At 42.2% G+C, this 16,433-nt stretch overlaps 1 protein-coding gene across 8 annotated transcripts in view; it reads left to right on the top strand.

The window, feature by feature from the left end:
- Positions 1–7,775: 7,775 nt before the first annotated feature.
- Positions 7,776–16,433, top strand: part of TBC1D5 (TBC1 domain family member 5) — a 535,872-nt gene continuing 527,214 nt past the window's right edge. For 4 of the 8 annotated variants that reach the window (XM_078432387.2, XM_078432389.2, XM_078432388.2 and 1 more), the window contains exon 1: positions 7,776–8,015. The gene's annotated coding sequence lies outside the window, so the exon portion shown is untranslated. The remainder of the gene's footprint in view (positions 8,016–16,433) is intronic. The other 4 variants (XM_078432386.2, XM_078432392.2, XM_078432393.2 and 1 more) reach the window with 4 other exon arrangements.

Raw genomic sequence — 16,433 nt, 5'->3', positions numbered from 1 at the left:
GCACCCCACAACTTCTTACTAGACATGTCTCTGGAGGCAAGGGAAACAAAAGCAAAAATGAACTATTGGGACCCCATCAAGATAAAAAGCTTCTGCAAAGTGAAGGAAACAATCAACGAAACTAAAAGGCAACCAACAGAATGGAATAAGAAATTTGCAAAAGACATTATCGGATAAAACGTTAGCATCCAAAATTTGTAAAGAACTTATCAAACTCAACATTCATAAAACAAATAATCCAGTGAAGAAATGGGCAAAAGACATGAACAGACACTTTTCCAAAAAAGACATCCAGGTGGCTAACAGACACATGAAAAGATACTCAACATCACTCATCATCAGGGAGATACAAGTCAAAACCACATGAGACACCATGCCACACCTGCCAGAATGGCTGAAATGAACAGCTCATGAAAAAAGATGTTGGTGAGGATGTGGAGAAAGGGGAACCCTCTTACACTGTTGGTGGGAATGCAAACTGGTGTAGCCACTCTGGAAAATAGTATGGAACTTCCTCAAAAAAATTAAAAATAGTACTACCCTATGACTCAGCAATTGCAGTTCTAAGTATTTATGCAAAGGATACAGGAGTGGTGATTTCAATGGGCACGTGCATCCCAATGTTTACACCAATGTTATAAACAATAGGCAAATTATGGAAATAGCCCAAATGTCCATATGTCCATTGACTTATGAATGGATAAAGAATATATGGTATATATATATCTATATCTATATATATGTGTGTGTGTGTGTGTGTGTGTGTGTGTGTGTGTGTACACACACTGGACTATTAGTCAGCAGTCAAAAAAAAATGAAATCTTGCCATTTGCAACAACATGGATGGAACCGAGTGTATTATTTTTTTTAATATTTATTTATTTTGAGAGGGAGGGGAGAAAGACAGAGAGAGAGAGAGGGAGAGAGAGAATCCCAGAGAGGCTCCACACTGACAGCAGACCTCAAACTCATGACGCCTGAGATTATGACCTGAGTAGAAATCAAGAGCTGGATGCTTAACTGACTGAGCCACCCAGGCACTCTGGAACTAGAGTGTATTGTGCTAAGTGAAATAAGTCAGTCAGAGAAAGACAAATATCTAATTTCAGTCATATGTAGAATTTAAGAAACAAAACTAATGAACATAGAGGAAGGGAAGGAAAAATAAAATAAGATAAAAACAGAGAGGGAGCCAAACCACAAGAGACTCTTAAAAGTAAACTGAGGGTTGCTGGTGGGGAGGTGGGTGGGAGGATGGGCTAAACGGGTGATGGGCATTAAGGAAGGACACTTGTTGAGATGAGCAGTGGGTGTTATATGTAAGTGATGAATCACTAAATTCTACTCTGGAAGCCAATACTATACTATATGTTAACTAACTTGGACTTTTAATTAATTAGTTAATTAATTAATATGTCAAAATTTATTTCTGTATCTTTTAAAGGGGTTGGGTTGGGAGACAGCTCTCCATGAAGGGGCCTGGTTTCCTCCCATCTTGTTGCTCTGCCAACTACCAAGCTCTACCATGTCTGTGTTCCAGGTGGCAGGAATAAAAAATAGGCAGTCTAGAGCAAGCAATTTTCTTTTAAGCAAGTAACGTGGAAAATGTACACAATGCATCTTCTTACGTTTCATAGATGAAGACAAAGTTACATGGCCACACCCAGCCACAAGGCAGAATGGGAAATGCTGTCTCCAGAGAGGACCATGTGCCCAGCTAAAAGTCAATTCCAATGAAAGAAGAGAAAAATAAACGTGGAAGGGAAGAGCAGCCAGCTGTCATTTACACATAGGTATGCAGACACTACATATAAATCAGTCTTTGGTTTCTCCTTTTTTTTTTTTGGTAGGTTTTCAGTAGAATAATGTCAGTTTTGTTTTTCCATGACTGAGATGAGAGTTAAAATGACTTTAAGCCTAATATCACTAATCAGTTGGTTGAGCACCTACTAATACCTACTCTTTAATCACAGGGTTAGTAAATGGATAATTATTTCACATTAGGTAAGAGCATTTGAAATTATGTAACTAATAGAAGGAATGTAGTAAACATGTGTTGTTTGTCCCCATTTGACAAATAGTCATGACCTTTCTTTAGACAATTGACCATGTCCCTGTCCTTGTGGTTGCCAGTTGGGGTGGGGGGAACCTTGTAAATGCCTCTGAGCAAAGCTACCCTAAGTAGTTTTCTCTGCATGCAACCACTCAGACTCTTTATTACCATGGTGTAGATTCCATCTGATGATCCCAGCCCTGGAGCCCCAGTGACATGATCTCTTTCTCACATCACTTCAGCTATGGGATGGTATAGTTCCCCTCTGCTGTTGCTAATCTCAGGGCAACGTCCTCATTACTTGTTTGGTCCTCAGCCCCTCAATTACCTGTATAACTCATTCCCTGTATTAAATTTCCTTGGTTGTAAATAATGTAAATGGATTCTAGCCTCCAGTCAGACACTGACTGATGAAATGGCCTACTCCTTGGGGCTGTTACAGTTCTAGCCACACGCAAAGACTAACCCATTGCTTTTAAACCCAATTCTCAATTCTCTCAGAAAGAGGAGCTGTTTAGCCCTGCTTGTTTCAGGCTCTTGATTGAGGTTGGAGGTGGGGAAAGAGAAAGGTGACTGAAGGTTGTGGGAGATAGCTCTTAAGCTTTGGAACAAACAGCTCCCAAGCTATCCACTATAAGAACACAGGATGTGGAGGGGAGTAGCCAAATGGCTATTGTTATCTTGCAAAACTTTTAAAAACTTTTACTATTAGTTTCACAATCTTTATCATGATCTTAATTATCTTTATGGTCAAAAATAACTCAAACTATCTTTCTTAAGTGAAGGCTTTAGCTTATTGTTATTTCTACCCAGGCTTAGCCAATTTACTTGATGCCTCTAGGAGATGAAGTTTCTCAAAACGCCAAACACAAAAGAATTAAAGAGTTTAGATTTCTTGGTATTACTCATAACTATCCCCTGTAGCTCTAGTCTGAGGATGGGCCAGAAGTAGTCCTACCTGGAAGGTAGGTTTCAATTTTGGTCCTCGCAGAAGCAGACACCACAATGGGATTGGATGAACAGAAGTTTTATTGGGAGAATTACCAGTGAACGATAGAGAGAAGGAAATGGAAGCTGAGCTAGAGAGAGCCTTCGGACCGCAATGCAGGGCGACAACTGTAAAAGCTAAGGGGGAAGGAAGGTAGATTAACCAAGAAGAACTTAAGACTGCAGGCAGCCTTAAGAAAGTTTTGACCAGCGTAGGGAGAATCTTTAAGTCAAAGCTGCCCCTTAGAGGAATCCTGCATTCCTTAAGAATGGGTCTGCACTAATGCCCTTTGTGTGCTCAATCACTGACTGGGACAAGCCAAGGGGAAATATCTCAGCATAAACACAGTGCTGGATCTGGCCAGGCAATAGGCAAGGCTGAAAGCCAACTGTGTTCCTTATAGCAGAAGATCTGAGCAAGTTGTTTCCCAAGATGCTGCACAGCGTACTTACTAAGGGAGGACATGATTCCTAATACCAGCTCCACACACAGAGCATGCTTACCATACTCTTCTCACTGCCATGTTTCAGAATATGTATCTTGTTACCATGTTAGTCTAGGTCCCTATGGCGGTTTCAAGATCTGAATGTGGCTTATTTACCTAGGTGAGCTGAGTGAAGTGAAAGAGAAAAGAGCCAGGAGAAGGGGTGCAGATACTGGCCTGGCCAAAAAGGTCCAGGCTGAGTGTCCCCAGAGACAGAGGCCTAGGAGAGGGTTTCTACTTTTTCCAGAGAACACCTGCATTTCTGTGTGTGCGTGCATGTGTGTGTGTGTGCTTCATTTTCTGCCATGTCCTGAGACAGAGAACGCACATTGATGCCAAAGCAAAGAACCAAGCTGCAGCAAAATTAAGTGTCTCAATTGCTATTTTTTCTAAGAATGCTGATGCTGATTCAAATTTAATGTTTCTACCTCAAAATATGAATTGTATTATAAGTAGCATAACTCAAAATGAATTTTCATACAATGTTTATATTTTATGGAGTTATTAATCATCAGCTTTATTACTTTAGTTTCTTTTTCCTTGATTAGGCTGCAGACCAGTCTCAGCTCTGTCAGGGTACTCTGTAGCAACTGGAGACTGACGGACCCCTCAGGTTTTCTTTTGCAGATTAAGGATGTGAGGAGCCAGAGAGAAGCTGAATCCCTAGAGCTACTGTTGTGACCTAAGTTATGGAGTCATTCTGTGGTTCTCCAAAACGCCAACCGGGCCTCCCAGCGTGAAACCACCCAACGCAGGTGATGGGAGATGACTAGGCTGGTTTTCCGTGTCCTCCCTCCCTGGCTGACAATAAACCTCTAAACTAATCTAGGTACATGTATGACTTTTCCCTGACTAGTCCTCAGTAGTTCAGGAGAGAGATGAAGAGCATCTGAAGTGAGAAGGGGGTGGGCCTGGGGAAGAAAGCCCATTACGTGGGTGACTGAATGTTGTAGGATAAAGAGGAGTCAGAGAAATTTTCCAGGTTTTCTGTTTGGGGCCCTGGTGTGAGTTGGGGGATAAATGCATCATCAGCAGAGGTAGAGGATATAGGAGAATAGGCAGGTTTGGAGGGGATTTGCAAAACTCAGTTGGAGCAGGTTGTGTTTGAGTTGCCTGTGGGAACTCTTGGGACACATCTCTAGCAGGCAGCTGGAGATATAGGTCTATTCTGGTTACTTATTGCTACCTGACAAACTACCACAAAACTGAGTGGTTTCACACAACACTTTTATTTATTTGCCCACAATTCTGCGATTTGGGCGTGGTGGAGAATAGCTTGTTTCTGCTCCATGTGGTGTCAGCTGGGGCAACTTGATGGGACTGGAGGATCCACTTCCAAGATGGCTCACTTACAAGTGTGGCCAAGTTGGCTGTGCCCAGTGGGAGCACATCTAGGGCTGTTAGCCAGGGGCCTGAGTTTTCTTCTATTTGGCCTCTCAAAATGACTGGGGTTAGACTTCTGACATCATGGTAGCCTCAGAGTAGTTAGATTTCTTACATGGTACTACCTCCAAAGGGGGAAAATGGAAGCTGTCGTCAAAAACATAAACAGAACAAACAAGGAAAATAGATTTTATGCAGACTATTGCAAAGGAGAGAGTACCCAGATTTGAAGATTGGAGTATAAGAGCAACTTGAACTTTTATAGAGAGGTTATCAACGGATGCTTATAGTTGTGAGATAGGGAATCTGAAGGGACCCTATGAAAGATGGCTTTTTTGCTGCCTCTATTCTTGCTACACCCCCACCCTACACATGTCTTGTGGTACAGATAATGTATGTCCTCCTTATAAAGGTCAAGGATTCAATGATTTCTTTGGAGTCTTCCAGCACAGTAGATAACATCTAAGGAGTGACCAGGCGTGTCATTATGAACATTTTTCTAAGACCCCTAGCTCCAGGTCATAAATGACTTATGGAGGACACTTAAATACTCATCTTTGTTCCTGAATGCCTGAGAAGACATGCACATGAGTCCACAATCCTCAGTAAAAACACAGACACCAAGTAAAGACAAGACTCATTTTTTTTTTTCCCTTTCTGAGACTCCCAGATACTGTCTGCACTCTTTCTATGTCTTCAGTAAACTCTGCTGTCACTTCCTCTTGGCTTATGTTTGATTTCTATCCTGTGCAAAGCCAAAGACTCTCTTGGCCTGTCTTGTGGGACCTCTTTTGGGTCCTTGGACCAGCCAGCCTACATCAGTTAGAATTGTTTTGTAATCAGGGGATGTCTTAATCAGCCAGGATGTGTTGATATCTGTGTCTAGCTAATTTTAAGGGGACAAACAGTTCTAATCTCAGCTAATCATCTATGAGACAAAGAAAGTTGAAGGGTTTGTGCCTGGCCTTGTCAACAGGTTTAGACAAAAAGGGAAAGGTCTGTATTTGGCCTTATCACAGGTGAACAAGGAGTCATCTGCTAGTGTTATGAGAGAGTGGACAAAGTTTCATCTAAGTCATATGGGGAAGGGTGGTTCTTTGTGGTAAGCCATTTCCCAGAACACAAACACGTGTGTGTGTGTGTGTGTGTGTGTGTGTGTGTGTGGGATTTCTTAGTCATTTCCGTTTTCCATGAGTATAGGCTCCAGTAAATTTCAACGTTGTCACTGCAAAGTCTTCTTAGGGCCTCAGCCTGAACTGGCAGTCATTTTTGCCTCATTCTTTTGTTTAAAGCAGTAACAGATCCAGCCCACATTCAAAGGGAGAATGTTACACAAAGGCATAGATACTGGGGAGGCATGGTTCATTGTGGGCCACCAAAATAGTCTCTCATAGAGTCTGAACCTTGGACTGGATATTTAGAATAGGATGCTACTAGCATATCCTAGGTGGTAGCTGCAACCAACAGGTAGGATCACTGGGCATGTGCACACATTGGTAAATGTAGAGGAGAGTCCATCAACGTTTCAGACATATCAGATTGGAGTCTTGAGGGTTGTGATTTTCCTGGTTTCTCAGAAGCTCTCATTAATACTGTTCCTTGCTTAACATTGACTCCGACATTTTCTTTAACTTTGTTGTTAGTTATGTTTCATGAACATCAGCTCGGTATTCAGCTAGCATCACGGTAAGGATGACTGGACTTAACCAGAACTGCCAATTAGCAAGTTTTTACATTTTAATTATTTGCCCAGATTAGATATGGTCAGAGCCATTGACTTAACCAGCTTCTGCAACAAAGAGGGCCAACAGAAAGAGAGGGAATCCCTATGTGAAGGGGAGTGTTTGTGAACAAAGGTCTCCCACACAGGGACCCTCCACAGAAGGTAGCTAACTTTTGGAAATTTGATCTTTCTGTCTTCTTCTGGACTCAACAGTATCAGTTTCTTTTGGAGCTCTTTGTGAAGACAGGCTAATAAAAGACCATAAATCTTTTTTTACTAGGTGAAGCATTTACCACTCTAATTAGCATCACCATTCAAAGGCTTTCATATTCCAGAAACAAACACCAGGCATTCTGAGCGCTAGGGTTAAAGGGAATCTTAAATCATGAGTAAGCATAGGTGAAGGGCATGGAGACTTAGAGTTTAGGTATTGCCTGTGTGCTGACAGTCATCGGGACTTTACTGAGATACCACAATGCTGAACATACTTACTGTCCTAGGTTTTATGAGTAAGAGATAAAACCCAAGCCTAGTACTGTGGGTTTGTAAAGAAATGATTGTAATATATTATTTCGTTCTGGGTTATACTAAAGTAGGTCTGCACAAAATGTTAATGACTTCCCCAAAGCAGAGTGGTGTATGTTTCACCAAAGTAAGTAACAGCCGGGGTCCTGAAGCATGGATAGGAGTCTACTCAGCTAGTAGAACGGAAGGCCATTTACATGCAACAAGGAAACGTAAATTTTGAGGTAGGAGGACCAGCCTCTCAGGAATTTCTCAGAGGCTGTCATCTCTTACTCTCAGTCCCATCCCGGGAAGGTGGTAGTGAGTGTGAGTGGTAAGTCCCCTCAGCAGGTTCCTAATCCTACAGCCGCGCGCTGGTAGGGAAATGAGAAAGAGCAGAGAAGGGAGGCGGGGTGTGTGTGGGGAGGGGGGGGGGGGGCAAAGACTTCCCGCGCATGCGCCCTGGCAGATGGCCGGCTCAGCAGAGTAGTTTGGCCTGTGGCTCCCTCCGCACGTCGCGCCTCTCAGGGGCCCGCAGACTTGGCCCTGAGAGCGAGCGCGCTGCGCGCTCGCGCAGCCTCTAGGCCGGGCGGGCGCCTGCGCACAAACGTCCTGGGCGTTCGAGCCGCGGGGTTATTAGAGGTGGAGCGCGGGGAGGGCGCGCGGCAGGAGGCGGCCGCCGTTACGGCGCGAGCGTGGTCACGTGGTCGCTGGTCACCGCCGCCGCCACCCCCTCCCGCCCTGTTCTCTTTCTGGTCCGGCCGGGCCCGGCCGGTTCCACGAGCGCCCGGCAGAGACTGAGGGAGAGAGAGAGAGAAAGAGGAGGGGAGGAGGAGGAGGATTCAGGGAATAGGAGCTGGGGAGCCCTTCTACGCCACAGGTAAAACAAGATGATGATGATAATCGTAAAAAAGCCCGAGCCCCCTGAGCGCCTCCGCCTCTCTCCAGTGCAGCCCCCCACATGCAGTCGCTCCCGCCCCGGCCTCCCCCTCAGCTTCTTAGGACCAGTCCCGCCTTTCCCAGCACCGCTGCTGCAGCTGCCGCCGCCTCCCGGGAGGGCCTGAGGGTGCTGCTGCTGCTGTCGCCGCGAACGGGTAGTCGCACCGCCCCCGTTTGTGCGCCTCCCGGATCGGCGTGGGGGCTGGGTGGCGGGAGGGAGGCTCCTCTAGCTCCAGGGCGGGCACGGAGAGGAGGTTGCTTCCCCCAGTCGGCCAGCCCGCCTTCCCTCCTTCGAGAGGTTGGGGTCTAGGCTGCAAGGCCAACTGCAGCGAGAGGGTAGAGCCTGGTGGGTGGACGGGCTCAACTTCCTACTTGGTAAATTTCCCTGTTCATTTCAGCCTAGGCAACACGTTTCCTTCACAGGCCGGAAGCAAAAGGGACCCGTAATCCCCAAACCTTTTAAAATGCAGCCTTTAGACTAGCGAAACCTTTCTCGTTTTTGAGGAAAGAAACGTGACCTTATTTTAGTGGGACTTAAGTTTGTTCACCTGTAAGAACGTGCAAGTTGAGGCCTTTAAGGATCTGAGAGAAACTTTGTGAAAGTTGATCCCTCCTACTTTTCCTGCAAAAAACGAACACAAACCTAAACAATTTTCGGTTCTGCAAATGATCTAGAGTTTGTTCAGTACCAGCTCTTAAGTAGTTTTTAGTTTCAGGAAAATGATATAAAGTTCACATCCTTTAGGGTGTTTGTTTGTTTTTTTTCTGAATGATGATTTTCGGGAATGAGCTGTATCCGTCAACCCCAAATTGGACTAAATCTCAGTAGTAGCGTACAGGTTGAACAGCTTTGGGCCGAAAAATACTGACTGAAAGCAGGAAGTGTTAAATGTAGGCATTGTTAAAAATCTGTACACTCAAGTTCATTTATATGCTGGTCATTTTTCTTAATGAGCTTTTCTGATTACATGTCTTGGAATTTTCATGCTGTATCTCTAAATTCAAATGTAAACTTGAGTATTTAAAATTTTTTACAGCTACCTGCAGTAGAGTCAGAGCAGTGCTTCTCAAACCTTAATGTGCACAGGAATCCCTTGGGGATCTGGTTTAAAAATGCAAATTCTGATTTAGTAGATCTGTGATGCATCTTGATATTCTGCATATCTTATGAGCTCCTTGGTGCTGCTAGACAAGGAACAATTCTTGAATAGCAAGGAATTGGATAATGTGTGTGCTGAGAAATAAAGTGATATGTCAATGAAAACGTTCCTTAATTCATCCTGAGTGTAGAGGTGGCTTGAGAGAAGGGGTAGATGGCAGGATGAACTGCAAAAGCTTGTGTTAGGGAGATCCTTTATGAACAGTGAGCAGGCTATGTTGGAATCCCAGGGAAGGGATAGCAGACGGAGGGTGAGATGCCCCAACCTGGAGGAGTGGAGGTACCAGGTGTGCATCCTGTGGTGCATACATCACCTGGCCTGTGAATTTTTCCGTGGAAGCCTAGTATACTTCTGGCTGACGGACTCAGCTACGGGTAGTTAGGTTTTATCAGCTTATAGCCTGTGTGTCTCTGAATCCATTGCTGGGAGGAAGTTTTCTTTTATTGGTGAGAGTATTGAGTGTGTGCTGCTTCTCCCAGATGCAGCCTCCGTTGAGCAATGCATTCCTGAGCTTTGGAAGCAATCTTGTAAAGAATTTAGGGTCTCCACCTGTTGAGGTTATCCTAAATGGATTCAGATGTTTTCCTAATCTAATTAATAAAAGTAAATTGAAAAGTTGAAAAGTCCTACTTAACCTCATACTTTATGTAAATAAAAATGGTTGTACTTGGGGCACCTGGGTGGCTCAGTCAGTTAAGCATCCGACTTCAGCTCAGGTCATGATCTCGGGGTTTGTGAATTCAAGCCCTGCATCAGGCTCTGTGCTGACAGCTCAGAGCCTGCAGCCTGCTTCAGATTCTGTGTCTCCCCCGCCCCTCCCCTGCTCATGCTCTGTGTTTCTCTGTCTCTCAATAATAAATCAACGTTAAAAAAAAATGGTTGTACTTAACTTTTTAAGAACTTTTTTAAACAGTAACCTCGACTACTTTTAGCACTGTAATTTTTATAGTCTTCATTCTAGTCCTTACTTTACCATTGTTTTTTCTTGTTATTAAGTAATATTTATGACAGTACTTTTGAAGCACTAGTGCCAGCCTTCTAAGCACTTTACTGTCTAACTCCTCTAATTGTAACAATCTTTAAGGAAACTAAAGCAGAGAGTGGGTAAAAGTCCTATGCTAACAGAGTTGGGCCTCTGGCTGGCTGGCTCTAGAGTGTATGCTTTAACAATCTTCTCTGTGCAGCTTTAAAAACGTTTTTTTTTAAACGTTTATTTATTTTTGAGAGATAGTGCATGAGTGGGAGAGGGGCAGAGAGAGACACACACACACACAGACACACACACACACACACACACAATCTGAAGCAGGCCCTAGGCTCTGAGCTGTCCGCACAGAGTCTGATGCGGGGCTGGAACACATGAACCGTGAGATCATGACCTGAACTGAAGTGGGACGCTTAATTGAGTGAGCCACCCAGGCGCCCCTCTATGCAGCTTTTTGGAAAGAAAATAAATTGATACTTTTTAAAATCCCCTTTCCCTAGTATTGTTGAGAATTATGAGTTTTGCTTTCCATTGTTAAATCCATATTTGTCATCTTTTAAAAAATTTCCCCCATTGTATTCCATGAAATGCAATCCCATAAAATGAAAACTTGCCTCAATGCTTGTACTCTTTTCTGAATAAGATACTGAAATATTGAAAAGCTTTATTTTGTTTGCACCTGTTACCTGGACCAGTCTCTTTCAAGTCTGTAAGTCATTGTTAAATGTGAAAGTAGCGTCTGCTTCCTTTCGGCTCTGCTAGTTTTCAGTTCATTTTTTGCCTATGCCTCTCTTTCATCTTCTACTGCCTGCCCCCCTCTATGCATACATAATAGATGCAGCTTATATTTGTTATTGTAACGTTTAGGATTTTGGGGGGGATTGATGGGGTCACTGACTTTTTATTTGGCCAGTAAGGGGGGGTGCCTGTGTGGCTCAGTTGGTTAGGCATCCGACTTCGGCTCAGGTTATGATCTCACCATTCGTGGGTTTGAGGCACGCGTTGGGCTATGGGCTGACAGTGCAGAGCCTGGATCCTGCTAAGAGTTCTGTGTCTCCCTCTCTCTCCCCCTCTGCCACTTATGCTCTTTCAAAAATAAATAAACATTAGGGCGCCTGGGTGGCTCAGTTGGTTGGGCGTCCAACTTCAGCTTGGGTCATGATCTCACAGCTTGTGAGTTTGAGCCCCGTTTGGGGCTCTGTGCCGACAGCCCGGAGCCTGGAGCCTGCTTCAGATTCTGTGTCTCCTTCTCTCTCTGCCCCTCCCCCGCTCATGCTCTGTCTCTCTCCTTCAAAAATAAACATTAAAAAAAAATAATTTTTTTATTTAGCCGGTGAGGATGATAACATTCTAAGCATGAGTCATTGTTATCATATTTTAACACTGAGTAAGTACTAAGGACAACCTCAGAATAAACGTTAAATAATTGGTTTTCATAAGAAAATTAATATGTCATCTGTCCCCCATCCCCTTTTGTCTCAGACCATTGGAAGTTTTGTTCTGTATTAGCACCAGTCTGGGGAGTGGTGCTTATACACCTGGTCTAAGACATTTCTCTTAACGTGGACAGATGGTTAGAATGGCAGTAATACTATAGTGTGTGTACTGGAACTTGAGAAATGAGCTTTTGTGGGAGGGGGAAGTGAGAAGGGAGGGCCTATGGGCTGATTGCAGTAGCATTAGTTTTTCATTAACGGGGATAATAATGAAGTTTAGGTAGGAAGTCAGTATAACAACAAAGCCCGGTTGTAAATGTTTTCTCAAAGTTCATACTTTGTTGTGATGTCTGTTGTAATGTCATGCTGCCCAGTTTCTTAGCCTCATAGTGCATCACTTTTCTCATCTTTGAAGTGAGGATAGTAATAGTACCTCACAAAGTTGTTTTTTGGATTAAATGAATAGATGTGTGTGTATATGTTTATATATATTAGTATAGCATATATGTACGTATACATATGTAATACTTAGTGTCTGACACATCGTTAATGCTATCATGTGTTAGGTACCGTGTTTTACTATGGATCGTCTGCCGTGTGGTTGATCATGTCCACATGAAGAAGACTATTTGAATGAACTTAATGGAAATTGTACATTTATTTGGTATAAACCTGTGTGGGCCCCGAAAACAGAAGTTGTTTGTACTTTTTGGATAAAAATACGAAATTGGGGAGGCGCCTAGGTGACTCAGTCCATTAAGCATCTGACTTTGGCTCAGGTTATGATCTCAGCCTACTTTAGATCCTCTGTCTTCCTCTCTCTCTGCCTCTCCCCTGCTCACGTTCTCTTGCTCTCTCTCACTCTAAAAAATAAATAAACATGAGAAAAAAACAAAATTGGTATAGTAATGTTCTTATCCCTTTGGAGAATTAAATATGAATAAATATGGTTTGGCCACTCAGATTTTTCAAAACAAGGAAGAAAGGCTGTAGAAATAAAAGATGTCTTTGGTGGTGGTTTAGGATTGGTTTACAATTTTCAAGTCTTGAACAAGGTAACCTTTTTCCTGAAGGCTTTTCTGACTAACACATCTAAGTAAGATAAAAGGTTGAACCAAAAGCAGTTTAGGTTTCCACTTCTAAATAATGGATCTTCAGAATAATTAGATTAGTGAGAGGTAAGCCCCCCACTTCTCATATAATCTCCTTGGGGGAGATGTATCTGCTTTCTGATGGAGTTGGGTGATACAATCCTGCAAGAAGACTGAGCCGAAGTTACAGATCCTGGCTGTAGAGGTGTGCATTCTGTTTGCTGGTAATTAGTGGGGATCAGAATCAACCCCTTAAGTTTCCCAAAATAGGTACCTTAGGAGGTGTTCTAGTAGCTACCTTGCAGGAATCCAAGAGGAATTACTAACACTACATCTCTTGCCACCCTGGAGTGAGATGGTGGATTGATTGCCCTGGATCCTTGGTGGGGGTTGGGAGAGAAGGTGTTGATGGGAGATGGGCAGATGGCACCACTATTTCCGTCTTTGTCTACTGCCTTGATTAAACTAGACTTCTTTTTATGAAGTCCAAGAGTCTTGTAGTAAGAATGCTCCTTTTGGTAGGTAGATATGTGTGGGGCTTGGGATAAATTGCCTCCCCTCTCCAACCTTCATTACTCTTAATAGTTTAGGGGTTAATTTTAACCTATTTATCCTGTGTTGTGTGTGTGTGTGTGTGTGTGTGTGTGTGTGTGTGGTAAGTATATATGGATGAACATGTGGATGTGTTGATAGACCTATCTTTTTAAACTAAAAGTGGATTTATGCTATTTTGTTACTTGTTTGTTTTTCCCTTAATATTTTATGTTACTAATGATGTTATTCTTCCACACAATTTTTAGTGGCCCCATACTGTTTCATTGTATGAATGTACTATTAGTAGTCCTCCATTCTTGTACACCTAGATTCCTTTCAATCTTTATATGACAAGCAGAGCTACACTGAACGTTATTGTAGCTAATATCTCTTTGTGCCTATACATTATTATTTAGGAAAAATTTTTGCGAGTGGAATTATTAGTAGGTCAAAAGATATGCCCATGTTTAGCAGTTTTGATACACATGACCAAATCGCTTATCAGAAAGGTTGTACCACTTTACCCTTTCCTACAAAACTGTTTGAGAGGCCCTGCACTTGCTGTTATTGGGTATTTTCTTTAACAGCTTTATTTGGGTATACTTGACTTTATACCTCCTTCTCTGTCTTCTTGTAGGCTTTAACATTTTATGTAGTTAAATCTTGTTGTTCCTTTATGAATCTTCTAGGCGTTTCCTACCTTATGTTTATATAGCTATGAATTTATATTTTAAACTATTTTTATGTTTCAATTTAAAATTTTGAATTTACAGTTATTCCAGAACATGTTTAGTTGTATAATGTGAAGTAGAGGGTACTAGATTTTTAAGCTTTTGATTAGCGAGTTTTGTTAGTAGTACTGAATGAATGATTTATTCTTTCTCGATTGTTATCAGAAGCTTTATCATTTGGTCTTCTATTCAGTTCCACTGTATTTAATTTTTTATTGGTGGGAATAAGATTTTCCTGTGTGTGTGTGTGTGTGTGTGTGTGTGTGTGTGTGTGTGTGTTTTCTACTATATCTGGTAAATAGAAGAGCTATTGATTTTTTTTGTGTGTGTATTTTGTAACCAGTCACTTTCTGAATCTGTCTACTATAACAACTTTTCAGTTGATTCTTTTACATTTTCCAAGTAGATAAGCCTACTGTCAGAAGCTGGTCATTTCTGTGGGTTTTTTTATTTGTTTTTTATTTTCCCATGATTAATTTTCACTTATGGAAGCTGTGCTGGAATGATTTTCTTAATTTCATTGACTTGAAAAATGATATTTTATATGGTATTACTGTGAATTGATCTACTCAGCTCTCAGATGGATTTTAAAATATTTGGAAAACCACTTTACCAAGTGATCTCTGTTATGTACTCAATGTCACCTCCCAAAATTTGTATGTTGAAATGCTGTATCTTTACTCTCCCATGTGATGGTATTAGGTGGTGAGACTTTTTGGGAGGTAATTAGAGCATTAGATGAGGTGATGAGGGTGGAGCCCTCATGAATGGGATTAGTGCCTTTATAAGAGTCAAAAGAGAGTCTGTTTCTTCTCTCTGGCACGTGAGGCTACGATGAGAAATCAGCAGCCTGCAACCTGGGGGAGGGCCTTTAGCCAGAACTTGACCCGGTTGGCACCCTGATCTCAGAGTTTGGTCCCCAGAGCTGTGAGAAATCAATTTCTGTTGTTTGTAAACCAGCTAGTCTATGATACTTTGTTACAGCAGTCAGAAGGCATAATCTCTAAGGACCTTCTGGCTCAAAACTTTTGTGATTCTACTTTTATGTCAAAATACTTGTGGTAATATACATAACGCTCTGGTACTTTAACTTAAAGTGCCTACAGCTTCTTTTATAATTGTGGCTGTCTAGCTCCACTGCCCAAGCAATTATTCTGAAGTTTTACATTTTTATCTCCTTAGGAGAGCTTGAAGATTTTTTTCTATGTGATTTGGCAGAAATCAAAAGGAAATACTGATAGACTATAGAGATCAAACTGTGCAACGTTGGGTTTGCCTAGTTGCATTATTAGGTATCATGGTTTTCATTCTCTGGTCAGGTGGTGTAATTTTGTACTTTTTATGATTTTTCTTTTCAAGCTATGGTCCTGGTATGGTCTACTTAAAGTTCGCCAATCCAAATTATGTAATTGTCAAAACTGAGTGTAATGGAAGCCATTGGGAAGTGATAAATAGACCAGGAAGCAGTGAAGATAGGATAGAATAGGAAAGGTAGGGATGGGGAAGTGCCTGGTATGTCAGTCCTTTTTTCTCTGGCCCCCTCTCTGTTCTCTGATTATCCTTTTGTACTTCTTTGCCCTTTTAATGGTTTTCTGGCTTCGTATTTGTTCTCAAGATATATTTTATTTTCTCTTTCAGAGAATAGCTCCACTACCTCCTTGATACTTTGGTTAGGAGTACAGATGCTTTCCCCCAGTCTTTGAAGTAGTCCTGATCAGTATCCCTAATTACCTTCCTTCTTGTCACTAAAACTACCTGCATAATGCCTTCACTAGTGGCCACCATGCATCCTGCCTAGCAAAGGATGTGATAAAACACTGATTAAACTTGGGGTTCTTCATAACATAAAACCACTGTTGTGGAAGCATTAACAAAATGAGAGATCATAAAGACAAACTGTCAGAGAACTGTAGAGTAATATCTGAGTGGCTGAGGAGATAGTGAGAGATTAATATTACAGAGTGAGAAAAAGCTTCTGAAGAAAGTCTGTTATCTTAGCTCTCCAATCCTGATTTCTTATCTGAGCTTTGGACCTGTGTGTCTGTTTGCCTACTGGATGATTCCACTTTTGGATGGCCCACCGAGAACTCACATTTATAACGTCTGCAACTGTCTTCTCTTACAAAACCTGTTCCCCCTCTCAAGTTTATTATCTCAGTGGATGATACCACCATCTTTCTGGTTGTTGAAGTCAAAAATCTGGCAGACACACGCATTTTACTCCCTTTCCCCAAATCCTTATGTAAAGGCATCTCTCTCGGATTCTAAGTCTTGAATCCATTGTCTCTTTATCTTCAGTACTTCTACTCTGGTATATCATCTCTTGATCTTTAAAAAAAATTTTTTTTAATGTGTATTTATTTTAGAAAGAGAGACAGAGCATGAGCGGGGGAGGGGCAGAGAGAGGGAGACACAGAATCCG

Source organism: Panthera onca, chromosome C2 (genome assembly GCF_046562875.1).
Source record: "Panthera onca isolate mPanOnc1 chromosome C2, mPanOnc1 haplotype 2, whole genome shotgun sequence".
Classification (NCBI taxonomy): Eukaryota; Metazoa; Chordata; class Mammalia; order Carnivora; family Felidae; genus Panthera; species Panthera onca.
The sequence above is the reverse complement of the archived record's forward strand: the minus strand, read 5'-3'. Positions and strand labels throughout refer to the sequence as shown.